Here is a 17,008-nt window from a genome sequence, read left to right as displayed (position 1 = left end):
AATTTAACTGCTTATAAGAATAAAAACTTTCTGATTCCGCAGAGAAAGGTAATACAACCCAGAGTCTCAACAAATATAATCCATAATTTTTTTTGGAAAACGGAGATATACAATGAGAAAAATCAGTCTGTAAAAAAAAAAAAAAAAAAAAAAAAAAAAAGACCTACAGAAGAACCATATGTAAGCATTAGCAGGCAGGGGTTTAAAAAATTGTGATCAATAAATAATCCAGAGAAATTATATATATATATATATATATATATATATATATATATATATATATATATATATATATATGCTATCCTAACGAGAATATAAAGGAAGGAAGGGGTATAAATGGAGTTATACTGTTGGAAAAATTCTTATATTAATCACTAAATGGTATAATACTAACACTAATCTCTCTCTCTCTCTCTATATATATATACATACATATATATATATATATACGCACATACACACACACACACACACACACACACACACACACACACGAGTCTATATTTATTTAGTTCCAGATATTGTTTTTCTACTTTGCTTTTGCCTAATAGAATTCAGGCAAATGACCCGTCCTTTTATGAAGCTTCCATGGGAAAACGCTTCTCTCCTGCAGTGCGGTGTGGTGGTGAAGAATGCAAACTCAGGAGCCAGACTGTCGCCAGCTGTGGGACTCTGGGCATGTTTCTTAGCCTCTCTGTGTCCCAGTACCAACCTCGCAGTGGTATGTCAGTACTAAATGGATTTCATAGTGAAAATTTCTTAGAATAGTGCCTAGCACATAATAAGCACTGTCATGATTTTTATTCCTCTGTGATACATCTGGAATGCCATCTGGTAGAAATTTCTACAGAATGTACTAGTCATCACTCAGTGTGTCACTGGAAGTCATATATTTAGGCAAGCCTTGGTCTCACAACACAGACCTTCACTTCTTAATGATATCATGCTTGGTAAATATAAATGTTATAATTACTTGTCTTCATGTCTGTTTTTACTACTAACTTAGGAGCTTCTTGAAGTCAGGGACAAGGTCCTACCTTAACTAGAATAGAACTAAAATATGCTCAGTAAGACCCTGGATAAACACTTTTTGAAGTTAGAGGCAGGCACTATTCATTTAATTTAAGGATAAAGTAACAATACAAGTTGTATAAGAACGTAGGCTTTCATTTTATTAAATATAAAAGCCTGGAATCTATATATCAAGACTATTATAAAGAGATGCCAACACTGAATCAGAAATTTAAAAATTATTCCCTTTCATTCCTAAGATTCTATTGTTTTAGCTTCTATTCCTTGAGCATATGCTTACTGAGCATTTATAATTAACCAAGCATTGTACTCAGCAGTGGGGAAACAGCTAATAATCACAAGGAACTTTCTAGACTGAAGTTAAACAAAAGGTGAACAATTAAAGTAAACAGTTCAAACTTTAATAGAGGTAATTATAGTCTGTCCTACAGGATCAGTTCAGATGGGAAATCACCTGAAGGAGTAAGGGCCAAAATAAGTACTAAAGGATGAGGAGCAGCCTGGTGAAATGGCCAGACTGGAGAAGGTCTTACAGGCAGGAAGGTTAGAAAATTCACTCTAATATTAGGTAATGGAAGCTATGGCTATTACCTTATTTCTCAGAAGAAAAACTAAGATTAATGGAAAACGGAATGTCTTGTTCTAAGGTTATTATTAATGATAGAATCAGGAATAATATTCAAACTTTTAAAGTTTCATCTCTATTCTAAATAGTTGTTTCCATAAGCACATGATAATTTTAGAGCTGATTTTGTGCCCTTTCTATGATTTAACTCTTCTGTATTGATTAGTCATCATAATAACAGTAACGTGAATTACAATTAATGTTCTTAATAAAAATCAACAATCTGAGGAATCCCTTCAACAGGAACTTTTTAAAGTTCTCCATTTAACCCCCATTCACTTCATAGCATTTGCTCGTTTTTCCAAAGGGAAGTAGTTGGAATGCCCAGACATCTGAATATTATAGCCTTTTCTTTTATTTCTTCTTCTGGGCTAGCTCAGTGATGTGAATCATAGGGTTCATAAGAACTCCACTCTAGGTCTGCATACAAATATGCCACACACTATTTTATAGGTGATTTAGAAATTCAAGGTTTAATTTGACTACACAATTTTTACCTTATGAGCTGGCCTTAGAATGAAACCTTCACATTTCTCTACTGCTTTATTGTTTTAAATATTAGTTCTTCTTAGTATAATTACAAACTTATTTGATGCTCTTTAGCTATCTGTTTCTATTATAACATTGATTCGTTTCATTTAATATTAAAATGGGTAGAAACAGTCACAGGGTTATAGTGCTTATCCTCAGAGCCCCCTGCTGCCCCCTCTTCCTGTGCTTAACCACGCTTTCCTGAAAATACCTCTGAAAGAATCCCTTATAAAGACAACTTTCTCGATACTGGCACACCAAGAAGGCCGCTATTGGTAGGGATGACAGTTAAATTCATCTTTCTCAGCCATAACAATCACTCCAAAAAAAAAAAAACACACCACCACAAAATTGGTAATAGGACAAACTCAGAGAGAAGCAGACATTGCCAAACAAAAAGGATGATTTCTGTACTCCTCTACACGTCCACATGTGGAGAGAGACCTTCCCCTCAGATGTTCATGGGCCTATTTCTTCCCAACACCATTTCCTTCCCTCAAGATATGTGAGTTTCACTCCCTTACTTGTTTCCTGGAATCGACTCTGTACGATCAGGACCATCTGGGATTTTCAATGGCAGTTTGGCAGAGACTATGAACTTGCTCATTCATTCAGTATACACTGTGATGGCCTCCTAGTATACAGAGCTTGAGAAGTTAAAATCTCCATTTTTAGCACTCTCCTTGCAGCTTGGGCTCCCAGGCGTGCTTTAGGTCCTGCCAATCAGATTCCCTCCTTTGAGTCCTGATGTGGAGTCAGATGAGGACAGAGGTAGGACTTGGTCATACATTTAGAGTGGACTGTGGCCGAGGCAGTGTCATCCTGGACTGAGAAGTTGTTCTGAACGTTTTCCTGATTCTACAACTGTCTCACTGTGGTAGAAGCAATAGGATTCTGGTGACCCAGTTCCTCAGTGTGGCCTCGGGAGCCATTCCTGGAAAGAGCCTAGAGTTTGTTTCTTTCTCCTCTGAACTAGTTTTAAGTGATTTAACACCATTTCTGCTCAAACTTCATTCAATAATAAATTTCTTTCTACTTGAACTATCTAAAATGTATTTTTTTCCCTTAGAAATTGAAACCTTCCTGATAAACTCTGAAAAGGGCATTAAAGTAGATCCCCAAACTGAGAATTCCTGAAGGGGCAGGGTTCTGAAAAATCTGTTTTTTTTTTTTTTTTTTTAATTGTAAATTTAGCAATGCTCCTCATGCTTTTTTGACAACTGAATACTTTCATTTAGGTCTGAAGTCCCATGTGGGGTGGTGGCTCATAGGTTTGGTGAAGAGTTATATGGTCCGGGAAGAGTCAAAGCTTTTAGCAGTTCTCATCCCTGTTAAGTACAGTGAAATCATTTCACTGACATCTCTAGTCACCAACTTTGTAGGTTTAGGGGTAGAATGGGCCTCCCTTGCCCTCAAGACTGGTGCTGACAAAATCCCCTCTTCTAACCAAGACCACCCCCTGGCTTAATATTTGAAGGGCTTCTTGCTCACACACATAGTTCAGATGTGTTACACATTAGCAGGTGAACCTATTTTTCAAAATGTTTGAAGGTGTGACACATTACTTTAAAAATCTCTCCATAGTTTTCCCATACAATGTATCTCATTATTCTTTCAGTTGGGCAGTTATTCCTAAATACCCTTGATGCAGTTTTATGTCCATTCTTTCTTATCTAGAACTCATTAGTATAACCTAAGGTGATTTGGGTTGTGTATAAGTCATTTAAATTTGCATAATGAGCCCCAGTGCCTCTCTGGCATGAACGAAGAACTAAGGAAAATTTTGACAGTTTCAAGAGAGACATACAATTCGTTTTATGGGGGGAGGGGGATCCCTTTATAATCTTAAGGTTTGAAGACAATATTTATTTATTCAGAGTGTCAGGAAAGACCAAGTCAATGACCCTTGATTAGTACTGCACAAAAGCTCACTCCAGCAGGGACAAGATGTCAGCTTTGCAGTGAAAGGAAGTCTTCCTTTAATACATGATCTTTGAGAAGCCAATAAGCTACATTCCATATTGAGCACTAAGGGAGAGCTATTTCTAGGACAGTGTCCAGGAAAAAAGAAAGTTGATCCAAAACTGAGGGCATAAGCCCAAAGAAGAGGACATCCCCGATCAGGTAAATTTCTACTGAAATTTAGGGCTTTACTAGAATAGCTGTAATAATATGTGCTTCCCCCCACCCCCATAGCTAACATACAATGATCATACTGCCCTGCATAAATTACACTCATCACTCTATACAACCTTGAAAAATCCTATGAAGTCAATGTTATTATTGCCATCACCCTACAGATTATGAAATTGAGGCTTAGAAATATTTAGTAATTATTCAGTGTAATACAACGTGGTAGTAGAACCAGGATTACAACTTAGGCACCCTAATTCCAGTTTTCTGACTAGTACTTCATACATGATACTTAAGTCCTGCAACCTAGGGTGCTCAAAGAACTCTATATGGATAATCTGGATCATTGAGGGTATACTCATTAGAAATTAGACCAACACACCAACATGGAAGTATGGCAAACCAAGTCAGAAGTGACAATAGCAAAGAAGCTGTACAAGAAAGTATCCTAGGTGGGCCATTCCATCAAAAGGCAATGGCAGGGGGACCTTGAAGATGGCGGAGTGACCTTCAAGATGGCGGAGTAGTAGTAAGACGTGGAGATAATCTTTCTCTCCACAAATACATCAAAAATATATCTACACGGGGAACAACTCCTACAGAACACCTACTGAATGCTGGCAGAAGACCTCAGACTTCCCAAAAGGCAAGAAACTCCCCATGTACCTGGGTAGGGCAAAAGAAAAAAGAAAAAAACCGAGACAAAAGAATAGGGACAGGACCTGCACCTCAGGGAGGGAGCTGTGAAGGAGGAAAAGTTTCCACACACTAGGAAGCCCCTTCACTGGCGGAGACAGGGGGTGATGGCGGGAAGTTTTGGAGCCACAGAGGAGAGTGCAGCAACAGGGGTGGAGAGGGAAAAGCAGAGAGATTCCCACACAGAAGATTGGTGCTGACCAACACTCACCAGCCCGAGAGACTTACTGACTCACCTGCCAGGGCGGGTGGGGGCTGGGAGCTGAGGCTCCGGCTTCTTCAGAGGTCAGATCCCAGGGAGAGGACTGCAGTTGGCTGCGTGAACACAGCCTGAAGGGGGCTAGTGCGCCACAGCTAGCCGGGAGGGAGTCCGGGAAAAAGTCTGGACCTGCCTAAGAGGCAAGAGACCATTGTTTCAGGGTGCGGGCATGAAATGCTAAGGCTGCTGCTGCAGCCGCCAAGAATCCTGTGTGCAAGCACAGGTCACTATCCACACCTCCCCTCCCGGGAGTCTGTGCAGCCCGCCACTGCCAGGGTCCCGTGATCCAGGGACAACTTCCCCGGGAGAACACACGGCGCGCCTCAGGCTGTTACAACGTCACGCTGGCGTCTGCCACCGCAGAGTCGCCCCGCATTCCATACCCCTCCCTCCCTCCAGCCTCAGTGAGCCAGAGCCCCCTAATCAGCTGCTCCTTTAAACCCATCCTGTCTGGGTGAAGAACAGACGCCCTCAGGAGACCTACACGCAGAGGCAGGGCCAAATCCAAACCTGACCCTCAGGAGCTGTGCGAACAAAGAAGAGAAAGGGAAATCTCTCCCAGCACCCTCAGGAGCAGCAGATTAAATCTCCACAATCGACTTGATGTACCCTGCATCTGTGGAATACCTGAATAGACAACGAATCATCCCAAAATTGAGGCAGTGGCCTTTGGGAGCAACTGTAGACTTGGGGTTTGCTTTCTGCATCTAATTTGTTTCTGGTTTTATGTTTATCTTGGTTTAGTATTTAGAGCTTATTATCACTGGTAGATTTATTTATTGATTTAGTTGCTCTCTTTTTTTAATATATACATTTTTTTTTTCACACACACACACTGTATTTTATTTTTATAAGAGATAAATAGACTGACACCAAGCATTGTACATGGATGACCACAACAAAAGCAACAATAATTGCAATTACCAAACATGAAACACACTCATACTATGTCATAATGTTGACATTCAGTCCAGTAATCCTCCACTGTAACCGCTCCTTTACTTTGCACTGAAAATTGATTTGTATATTCTTTGCCTCTGAGTCCTTGTGGGATTTTTTTTTTTTTTAAATTCAGACAGAAAGTCACAAAAATTATACTCATCCTCATCAGTTCACTCAGTCCCATGTAATTAATTGTTTTTTTTCATCTTGATCTTTTTTTAGCACTTTTATGAGTTCATCAGTTTTTCATCAGAGTTCTGAAAATGCTTATTCATTCAGTTCAGCAGTACAGTCAGTTACCAGAAACCTGTACTTGTCAAAGTCTTTTCCATGAATTTCTTGAAGATGAAACCCTTTTATAGGAACATATTTGCAAAATCATCAGAGTACACCCAGAACTGTCTGTAAATGACAAAAGACTTAAAAATGACCACGGTAAAAGATTTGATGAAAGTTCATAATAATGCAGTTGACAAGAAAATTAGTTATTTCTGAGATATACATTTTAAAGTAATAACTAGGATTATGACTTATAACATTATACCAGAACATATAAGATTTTTAGAAATTTCATGTAATGTCTGAAACATTTATATTAACATATTTCCATACATATTTCCATACAAATACAAATATAAGATTTTTAGAAATTTCATGTAATGTCTGAAACATTTATATTAACATATTTCCATACAAATAACCCAATGAAAGTTTAGTATTAGTTGTTTTGTTTGTTTTTTTATACTGCACGTTCTTATTAGGCATCAATTTTATACACATCAGTGTATACATGTCAATCCCAATCGCCCAATTCAGCACACCACCATCCCCACCTCACCGCAGTTTTCCCCCCTTGGTGTCCATATGTCCATTCTCTACATCAGTGTCTCAACTTCTGCCCTGCAAACTGGCTCATCTGTACCATTTTTCTAGGTTCCACATACATGCATTAATATATGATATTTGTTTTTCTCTTTCTGACTTACTTCACTCTGTATGACAGTCTCTAGATCCATCCACGTCTCAACAAATGACTCAATTTCGTTCCTTTTTATGGCTGAGTAATATTCCATTGTATATATGTACCACTTCTTCTTTATCCATTCGTCTGTTGATGGGCATTTAGGTTGCTTCCATGACCTGGCTATTGTAAATAGTGCTGCAATGAACATTCGGGTGCATGTGTCTTTTTGAATTACGGTTTTCTCTGGGTATATGCCCAGTAGTGGGATTGCTGGGTCATATGGTAATTCTATTTTTAGTTTTTTAAGGAACCTCCATATTGTTCTCCATAGTGGCTGTATCAATTTACATTCCCACCAACAGTGCAAGAGGGTTCCCTTTTCTCCACACCCTCTCCAGCATTTGTTGTTTGTAGATTTTCTGATGATGCCCATTCTAACAGGAGTGAGGTGATACCTCATTGTAGTTTTGATTTGCATTTCTCTAATAATTAGTGATGTTGAGCATCTTTTCATGTGCTTCGTGGCCGTCTGTATGTCTTCTTTGGAGAAATGTCTATTTAGGTCTTCTGCCCATTTTTGGATTGGGGTGTTTGTTTCTTTGATATTGAGCTGAATGAGCTGTTTATATATTTTGGAGATTAATCCTTTGTCCGTTGATTCATTTGCAAATATTTTCTCCCATTCTGAGGGTTGTCTTTTCGTCTTGTTTATGGTTTCCTTTGCTGTGCAAAAGCTTTGAAGTTTCATTAGGTCCCACTTGTTTATTTTTGTTTTTATTTCCATTACTCTAGGAGGTGGATCAAAAAAGATCTTGCTGTGATTTATGTCAAAGAGTGTTCTTCCTATGTTTTCCTCTAAGAGTTTTATAGTGTCCAGTCTTATATTTAGGTCTCTAATCCATTTTGAGTTTATTTTTGTGTATGGTGTTAGGGAGTATTCTAATTTCATTCTTTTACATGTAGCTGTCCAGTTTTCCCAGCACCACTTATTGAAGAGACTGTCTTTTCTCCATTGTATATCTGTGCCTCCTTTGTCATAGATTAGTTGACCATAGGTGCGTGGGTTAATCTCTGGGCTTTCTATCTTGTTCCATTGATCTATGTTTCTGTTTTTGTGCCAGTACCATATTGTCTTGATTACTGTAGCTTTGTAGTATAGTCTGAAGTCAGGGAGTCTGATTCCTCCAGCTCCATTTTTTTGCCTCAAGACTGCTTTGGCTATTCGGGGTCTTTTGTGTCTCCATACAAATTTTAAGATGATTTGTTCTAGCTCCATAAAAAATGCCATTGGTAATTTGATAGGGATTGCATTGAATCTGTAGATTGCTTTGGGTATTATACTCATTTTCCCAATATTGATTCTTCCAATCCAAGAACATGGTATATCTCTCCATCTGTTGGTATCATCTTTAATTTCTTTCATCAGTGTCTTATAGTTTTCTGCATACAGGTCTTTTGTTTCCCTAGGTAGGTTTATTCCTAGGTATTTTATTCTTTTTGTTGCAATGGTAAATGGGAGTGTTTCCATACTTTCTCTTTCAGATTTTTCATCATTAGTGTATAGGAATGCAAGAGATTTCTGTGCATTAATTTTGTATCCTGCAACTTTACCATATTCATTAATTAGCTCTAGCAGTTTTCTGGTGGCAGTTTTAGGATTCTCTATGTATAGTATCATGTCATCCGCAAACAGTGACAGTTTTACTTCCTCTTTTCCAATTTGTATTCCTTTTATTTCTTTTTCTTCTCTGATTGCCGTGGCTAGGACTTCCAGAACTATGTTGAATAATAGTGGTGAGAGTGGACATCCTTGTCTCGTTCCTGATCTTAGAGGAAATGCTTTCAGTTTTTCACCATTGACAATGATGTTTGCTGTGGGTTTGTCATATATGGCCTTTATTATGTTGAGGTAGGTTCCCTCTATGCCCACTTTCTGGAGAGTTTTTATCATAAATGGGTGTTGAATTTTGTCAAAAGCTTTTTCTGCATCTATTGAGATGATCATATGGTTTTTATTCTTCAATTTGTTAATATGGTGTATCACATTGATTGATTTGCGTATATTGAAGAATCCTTGCATCCCTGGGATAAATCCCACTTGATCGTGGTGTATGATCCTTTTAATGTGTTGTTGGATTCTGTTTGCTAGTATTTTGTTGAGGATTTTTGCATCTATATTCATCAGTGATATTGGTCTGTAATTTTCTTTTCTTGTAGTGTCTTTGTCTGGTTTTGGTATCAGGGTGATGGTGGCCTCATAGAATGAGTTTGGAAGTGTTCCTTCGTCTGCAATTTTTTGGCAGAGTTTGAGAAGGATAGGTGTTAGCTCTTCTCTAAATGTTTGATAGAATTCACCTGTGAAGCCATCTGGTCCTGGACTTTTGTTTGTTGGAAGATTTTTAATCACAGTTTCAATTTCATTACTTGTGATTGGTCTGTTCATATTTTCTGTTTCTTCCTGGTTCAGTCTTGGAAGGTTATACCTTTCTAAAAATTTGTCCATTTCTTCCAGGTTGTCCATTTTATGGGCATAAAGTTGCTTGTAGTAGTCTCTTAGGATGCTTTGTATTTCTGCAGTGTCTGTTGTAACTTCTCCTTTTTCATTTCTGATTTTATTGATTTGAGTCCTCTCCCTCTTTTTCTTGATGAGTCTGGCTAATGGCTTATCAATTTTGTTTATCTTCTCAAAGAACCAACTTTTAGTTTTATTGATCTTTGCTATTGTTTTCTTTGTTTCTATTTCATTTATTTCTGCTCTGATCTTTATGATTTCTTTCCTTCTGCTAACTTTGGGTTTTGTTTGTTCTTCTTTCTCTAGTTCCTTTAGGTGTAAGGTTAGATTGTTTACTTGAGATTTTTCTTGTTTCTTTAGGTAGGCTTGTATAGCTATAAACTTCCCTCTTAGAACCGCTTTTGCTGCATCCCATAGGTTTTGGGTCGTCGTGTTTTCATTGTCATTTGTCTCTAGGTATTTTTTGATTTCCTCTTTGATTTCTTCAGTGATCTCTTGGTTATTTAGTAACGTATTGTTTAGCCTCCATGTGTTTGTCTTTTTTACGTTTTTTTCCCTGTAATTCATTTCTAATCTCATAGCGTTGTGGTCAGAAAAGATGCTTGGTATGATTTCAATTTTCTTAAATTTACTGAGGCTTGATTTGTGACCCAAGATGTGATCTATCCTGGAGAATGTTCCGTGCGCACTTGAGAAGAACGTGTAATCTGCTGTTTTTGGATGGAATGTCCTATATATATCAATTAAATCTATCTGGTCTATTGTGTCATTTAAAGCTTCTGTTCCCTTATTTATTTTCATTTTGGATGATCTGTCCATTGGTGTAAGTGAAGTGTTAAAGTCCCCCACTATTATTGTGTTACTGTCGATTTCCTCTTTTATAGCTGTTAGCAGTTGCCTTATGTATTGAGGTGCTCCTATGTTGGGTGCATATATATTTATAATTGTTATATCTTCTTCTTGGATTGATCCCTGGATCATTATGTAGTGTCCTTCCTTGTCTCTTGTAACATTCTTTATTTTAAAGTCTATTTTATCTGATATGAGTATAGCTACTCCAGCTTTCTTTTGATTTCCATTTGCATGGAGTATCTTTTTCCATCCCCTAACTTTCAGTCTGTATGTGTCCCTAGGTCTAAAGTGGGTCTCTTGTAGACAGCATATATATGGGTCTTGTTTTTGTATCCATTCAGCCAGTCTATGTCTTTTGGTTGGGGCGTTTAATCCATTCACGTTTAAGGTAATTATTGATATGTATGTTCCTATGACCATTTTCTTAATTGTTTTGGGTTTGTTTTTGTAGGTCCTTTTCTTCTCTTGTGTTTCCCACTTAGAGAAGTTCCTTTAGCATTTGTTGTAGAGCTGGTTTGGTGGTGCTGAATTCTCTTAGCTTTTGCTTGTCTGTAAAGCTTTTGATTTCTCCATCAAATCTAAATGAGATCCTTGCCGGGTAGAGTAATCTTGGTTGTAGGTTCTTCCCTTTCATCACTTTAAGTATATCATGCCACTCCCTTCTGGCTTGCAGAGTTTCTGCTGAGAAATCAGCTGTTAACCTTATGGGAGTTCCCTTGTATGTTATTTGTCGTTTTTCCCTTGCTGCTTTCAATAATTTTTCTTTGTCTTTAATTTTTGCCACTTTGATTACTATGTGTCTCGGCGTGTTTCTCCTTGGGTTTATTCTGTATGGGACTCTCTGCGCTTCCTGGACTTGGGTGGCTATTTCCTTTCCCATGTTAGGGAAGTTTTCGACTATAATCTCTTCAAATATTTTCTCTGGTCCTTTCTCTCTCTCTTCTCCTTCTGGGACCCCTATAATGCGAATGTTGTTGCGTTTAATGTTGTCCCAGAGGTCTCTTAGGCTGTCTTCATTTCTTTTCATTCTTTTTTCTTTAGTCTGTTCCGCAGCAGTGAATTCCACCATTCTGTGTTCCAGGTCACTTATCCGTTCTTCTGCCTCAGTTATTCTGCTATACATATTTTTTCATTTTTCTCTTTTTGTGAGAGTGTATATGTAAGCTTCTTTGTATGATTTTGTCTGTATAGCTTTGTTTTTACCACTTGTCCTAGGGTTCTATTTTTTTTCTTTTAGTATACTTTTTAACACTTGTTATCATTGGTGGATTTGTTTATTGGTTTGGTTGCTTTCTTCTTTCTTTCTAAAATTTTTTTATTGTTAATAAATTTTTTTATTTTAATATCTTTATTTTATTATTTATTCTTTCTTTCTTTTTTTTCCTCCCTTTTCTTCTGAGCTGTGTGGCTGACAGGGTCTTGGTGCTCCAGACGGGTGTCAGGCCTGAGCCTCTTAGGTGGGAGAGCCGAGTTCAGTACATTGGTCCACCAGAGATCTCCTGGCCCCACATAATATCAAATGGCGAAAGCTCTCCCAGAGATCTCCATCTCAACGCTAAGACCCGGCTCCATTCAACGACCAGCAAGCTACAGTGATGGACACCCCATGCCAAACAACTAGCAAGACAGGAACACAAACACACCCCATTAGCAGAGAGGCTGCCTAAAATCATAAGTTCACAGACACCCCAAAACAAACCACTGGATGTGGTCCTGCCCACCAGAAAGATAAAATCCAACCTCATTCACCAAAACACAGGCACCAGTCCCCTCCACCAGGAATGCTACACAACCCCTTGAACCAACCTTACCCACTGGGGACAGACATCAAAAACAATGGGAATTACAAACCTGCAGCCTGCGAAAAGGAGACCCCAAATGCAGAACATTAAGCAAAATGAGAAGACAGAGAAATACACACCAGATGAAGGAGCAAGGTAAAAACACACCAGACCAAACAAATGAAGAGGAAATAGGCAGTCTACCTGAAAAAGAATTCAGAGTGATGATAGTAAAGATGATCCAAAATCTTGGAAATAGAATGGAGAAAATACAAGAAACATTTAACAAGGACCTAGAAGACTAAAGAGCAAACAAACAGTGATGAACAACACATTAATGAAATTTAAAATTCCCAAGAAGGAATCAATAGCATAATAACTGAAGCAGAAGAACGGATAAGTGACCTGGAAGATAAAATAGTGAAAATAACTACCATAGAGAAAAATAAAGAGAAAAGAATGAAAAGAATTGAGGGCAGTCTCAGAGAGCTCAGGGACAACATTAAATGCAACAACATTCGAATTACAGGGGTCCCAGAAGGACAAGAGAAAATAAAGGGGCTGAGAAATATTTGAAGAGATTATAGTTGAAAACTTCCATAATATGGGAAAGAAAATAAGTCAATCAAGTCTAGGAAGCACAGAGAGTACCATACAGGATAAACGCAAAGAGAAACACACCAAGACACATTAATCAAACTATCAACAATTAAATACAAAGAAAAAATATTAAAAGCAGCAAGGGAAAAGCAACAAATAACATACCAGGGAATCCCCATAAGGTTAACAGCTGATTTCTCAGCAGAAACTCTGCAAGCCAGAAGGCTGTGGCAGGACATATTTAAAGTGATGAAAGGGAAAAACCTACAACCAAGATTACTCTACCCAGCAAGGATCTCTTTCAGATTCGATGGAGAAATTAAAACCATTACAGACAAGCAAAAGGTAAGAGAATTCAGCACCACCAAACCAGCTCTACAACAAATGCTAAAGGAACTTCTGTAGCAAGGGAACACAAGAGAAGGAAAAGACCTACAATAACAAACCCAAAACAATTGAAAAAATGGTTAAAGGAACATACATATCGATAATTACCTTAAATGTAAATGGATTAGATGCTCCAACCAAAAGACAAAGACTGGCTGAATGGATAGAAAAACAACACCCGTATATATGCTGTCTTCAAGAGACCCACTTCAGACCTAGGGACACATACAGACGGAAGGTGAGGGGATGGAAAAAGATATTCCATGCAAATGGAAATCAAAAGAAAGCTGGAGTAGCAATTCTCATATCAGACAAAACAGACTTTAAAATAAAGACTATTACAAGAGACAAAGAAGAACACTATATGATGATCAAGGGATCAATCCAAGAAGAAGATATAACAATTGTAAATATTTATGCACTCATCACAGGGGTACCTCAATACATAAGGCAAATGCTAACAGCCATAAAAGGGGAAATCAACAATAACAAAATAATAGTAGGGGACTATAACACCCCACTTTCACCAATGGACGGATCATCCAAATTGAAAGTAACTAAGGAAACACAAGCTTTAAATGACACATTAAACAAGATGGACTTAATTGATATCTATAGGACAGTCCATCCAAAAACAACAGAATACACTTTCTTCTCAAGTGCTCATGGAACATTCTCCAGGATAGACCACATCTTGGGTCACAAATCAAGCCTTGGTAAATTTAAGAAAATTGAAATCATATCCAGTATCTTTTCTGACCACAATGCTATGAGATTAGATATCAATTACAGGAAGAAAACTGTAAAAAATACAAACACATGGAGGCTAAACAATACACTACTAAATAACCAAGAGATCACTGAAAAAATCCAAGAGGAAATCAAAAACTACCTAGAAAAAAATGACAGTGAAAACACGACGATCCAAAACCTATGGGATGCAGCAAAAGCAGTTCTAAGAGGGAAGCTTATGGCAATACAATTCTACCAAAAGAAACAAGAAACATCTCAAATAAACAACCTAACCTTACATCTAAAGCAATTAGAGAAAGAAGAACAAAAAACCCCCAGAGTTAGCAGACGGAAAGAAATCATAAAGATCAGATCAGAAATAAATGAAAAAGAAATGAAGGAAATGATAGCCAAGATCAATAAAACTAAAAGCTGGTTGTTTGAGAAGATAAACAAAATGGATAAATGCCTAGCCAGACTCATCAAGAAAGAAAGAGAGAAGACTCAAATCAACAGAATTAGAAATGAAAAAGGAGAAGTACAAAGACACTGCAGAAATACAAAGGATCATGAGAGATTACTACAAGCAACTATATGCCAATAAAATGCACAACCTGGAAGAAATGGACAAATTCTTAGAAAAGCACAACCATCTGACACTGAACCCGGAAGACATAGAAAATATAAACAGACTCATAACAAGCACTGAAATAGAAACTGTGATTAAAAATCTTCCAACAAACAAAAGTCAACTAGATGGCTTCACAGGTGAATTCTATCAAACATTTAGAGAAGAGCTAACACCTATCCTTCTTAAACTCTTCCAAAATATAGCAGAGGGAGGAACACTCCCAAACTCATTCCATGAGGCCACCATCACCCTGATACCAAAACCAGACAAAGATGTCACAAAGAAGGAAAACTACAGGCCAATATCACTGATGAACGTACCTAGATGCAAAAATCCTCAACAAAATACTAGCAAACAGAATCCAACAGCACATTAAAAGGATCATACACCATGATCAAGTGGGGTTTATCCCAGCAATTCAAGGATTCTTCAATATACACAAATCAAACAATGTGATAAACCGTATTAACAAATTTAAGAATAAAAACCATATGATCAATTCAATAGAAGCAGAAAAAGCTTTCAACAAAATTCAACACCCATTTATGATAAAAACCCTCCAGAAAGTGGACATAGAGGGAACTTACCTCAACATAATAAAGACCATATATGACAAACCCACAGCCAACATCATTGTCAATGATGAAAAACTGAAACCATTTCCTCTAAGATTCAGGAACAAGACAAGGTTGCCCACTCTCACCACTATTATTCAACATAGTTTTGGAAGTTTTAGCCACAGCAGTCAGAGAAGAAAAAGAAATAAAAGGAATCCAAATTGGAAAAGAAGAAGTAAAAGTGTCACTGTTCTCAGATGACATGATACTATACATAGAGAATCCTAAAGACTCTACCAGGAAACTACTAGAGCTAATCAATGAATTTGGTAAAGTAGCAGGATACAAAATTAATGCACAGAAATCTCTTGCATTCCTATACACTAATGATGAACAATTTGAAAGAGAAATTAAGGAAACACTCCCATTTACCACTGCAACAAAAAGAATAAAATACCTAGGAATAAACCTACCTAAGGAGACAAAAGACCTGTATGCAGAAAAGTATAAGACACTGATGAAAGAAATTAAAGATGATCCAAATTAAAGGTGATCCAAACGGATGGAGAGATATACCATGTTCTTGGATTGGAATAATCAACATCATGAAAATGACTATACTACCCAAAGTAATCTACAGATTCACTGCAATCCCCATCAAACAACCAGTGGCATTTTTCATAGAAACAGAACAAAAAATTGCACTATTTGCATGGAAACACAAAAGACCCCGAATAGCCAAAGCAATCTTGAGAAAGAAAAATGGAGCTGGAGGAATCAGGCTCCCTGACTTCAGACTATACTACAAAACTACAGTAATCAAGACAGTATGGCACTGGCACAAAAAGAGAAATATAGATCAATGGAACAGGATAGAAAGCCCAGAGATAAACCCACACATAAATGGTCACCTTATCTTTTATAAAGGAGGCAAGAATATACAATGGAGAAAAGACAGCCTCTTCAATAGTGGTGCTGGGAAAATTGGACAGCTACATGTAAAAGAATGAAAATTAGAACACTCCTTAACATCATACACAAAAATAAACTCAAAATGGATTAAAGACCTAAATGTAAGGCCAGACACTATCAAACTCTTAGAGGAAAACACAGGCAGAACACTCTATGACATACATCACAGCAAGATCCTTTTTGACCCACCTCCTAGAGTAATGGAAATAAAAACAAAAATAAACAAATGGGACCTAATGAAACTTAAAAGCTTTTGCACAGCAAAGGAAACCATAAACAAGACGAAAAGACAACCCTTAGAATGGGAGAAAATATTTGCAAACGAAGCAACTGACAAAGGATTAATCTCCAAAATATACAAGCAGCTCATGCAGCTCAATATCAAAAAAACAAACAACCCAATCCAAAAATGGGCCAAAGACCTAAAGAGACATTTCTCCAACTAAGATATACAGAGTCCCAACAAACACATGAAAGGATGTTCAACATCACTCATCATTCGAGAAATGCAAATCAAAACTACAATGAGGTATCACCTCACACAGGTTAGAATGGCCATCACCAAAAAAATCTACAAACAATAAATGCTGTAGAGGGCGTTGAGAAAAGGGAACCCTCTTGTACTGTTGGTGGGAATGTAAATTGATACAGCCACTCTGGAGAACACTATGGAGGTTCCTTAAAAAACTAAAAATAGAACTACCATACGACCCAGCAATCCCACTACTGGGCATATACCCTGTGAAAACCATAATTTAAAAAGTGTCATGTACCACAATGTCCACTGCAGCTCTATTTACAA

The 17,008-nt window shown here is 37.6% G+C and overlaps 1 long non-coding RNA gene across 1 annotated transcript in view; it reads right to left on the bottom strand.

Annotated features, from left to right (window-relative positions):
- LOC309655042 overlaps positions 1–17,008 on the bottom strand; it is a 305,351-nt gene that overhangs the window by 14,120 nt on the left and 274,223 nt on the right. The window lies entirely within an intron of this gene.

Source organism: Balaenoptera physalus (genome assembly GCF_965194825.1).
Source record: "Balaenoptera physalus genome assembly, chromosome: 2".
NCBI classification, from domain to species: Eukaryota; Metazoa; Chordata; class Mammalia; order Artiodactyla; family Balaenopteridae; genus Balaenoptera; species Balaenoptera physalus.
Note: the sequence above shows the minus strand (reverse complement) of the source record. Positions and strands in the feature narration are given on the sequence as shown.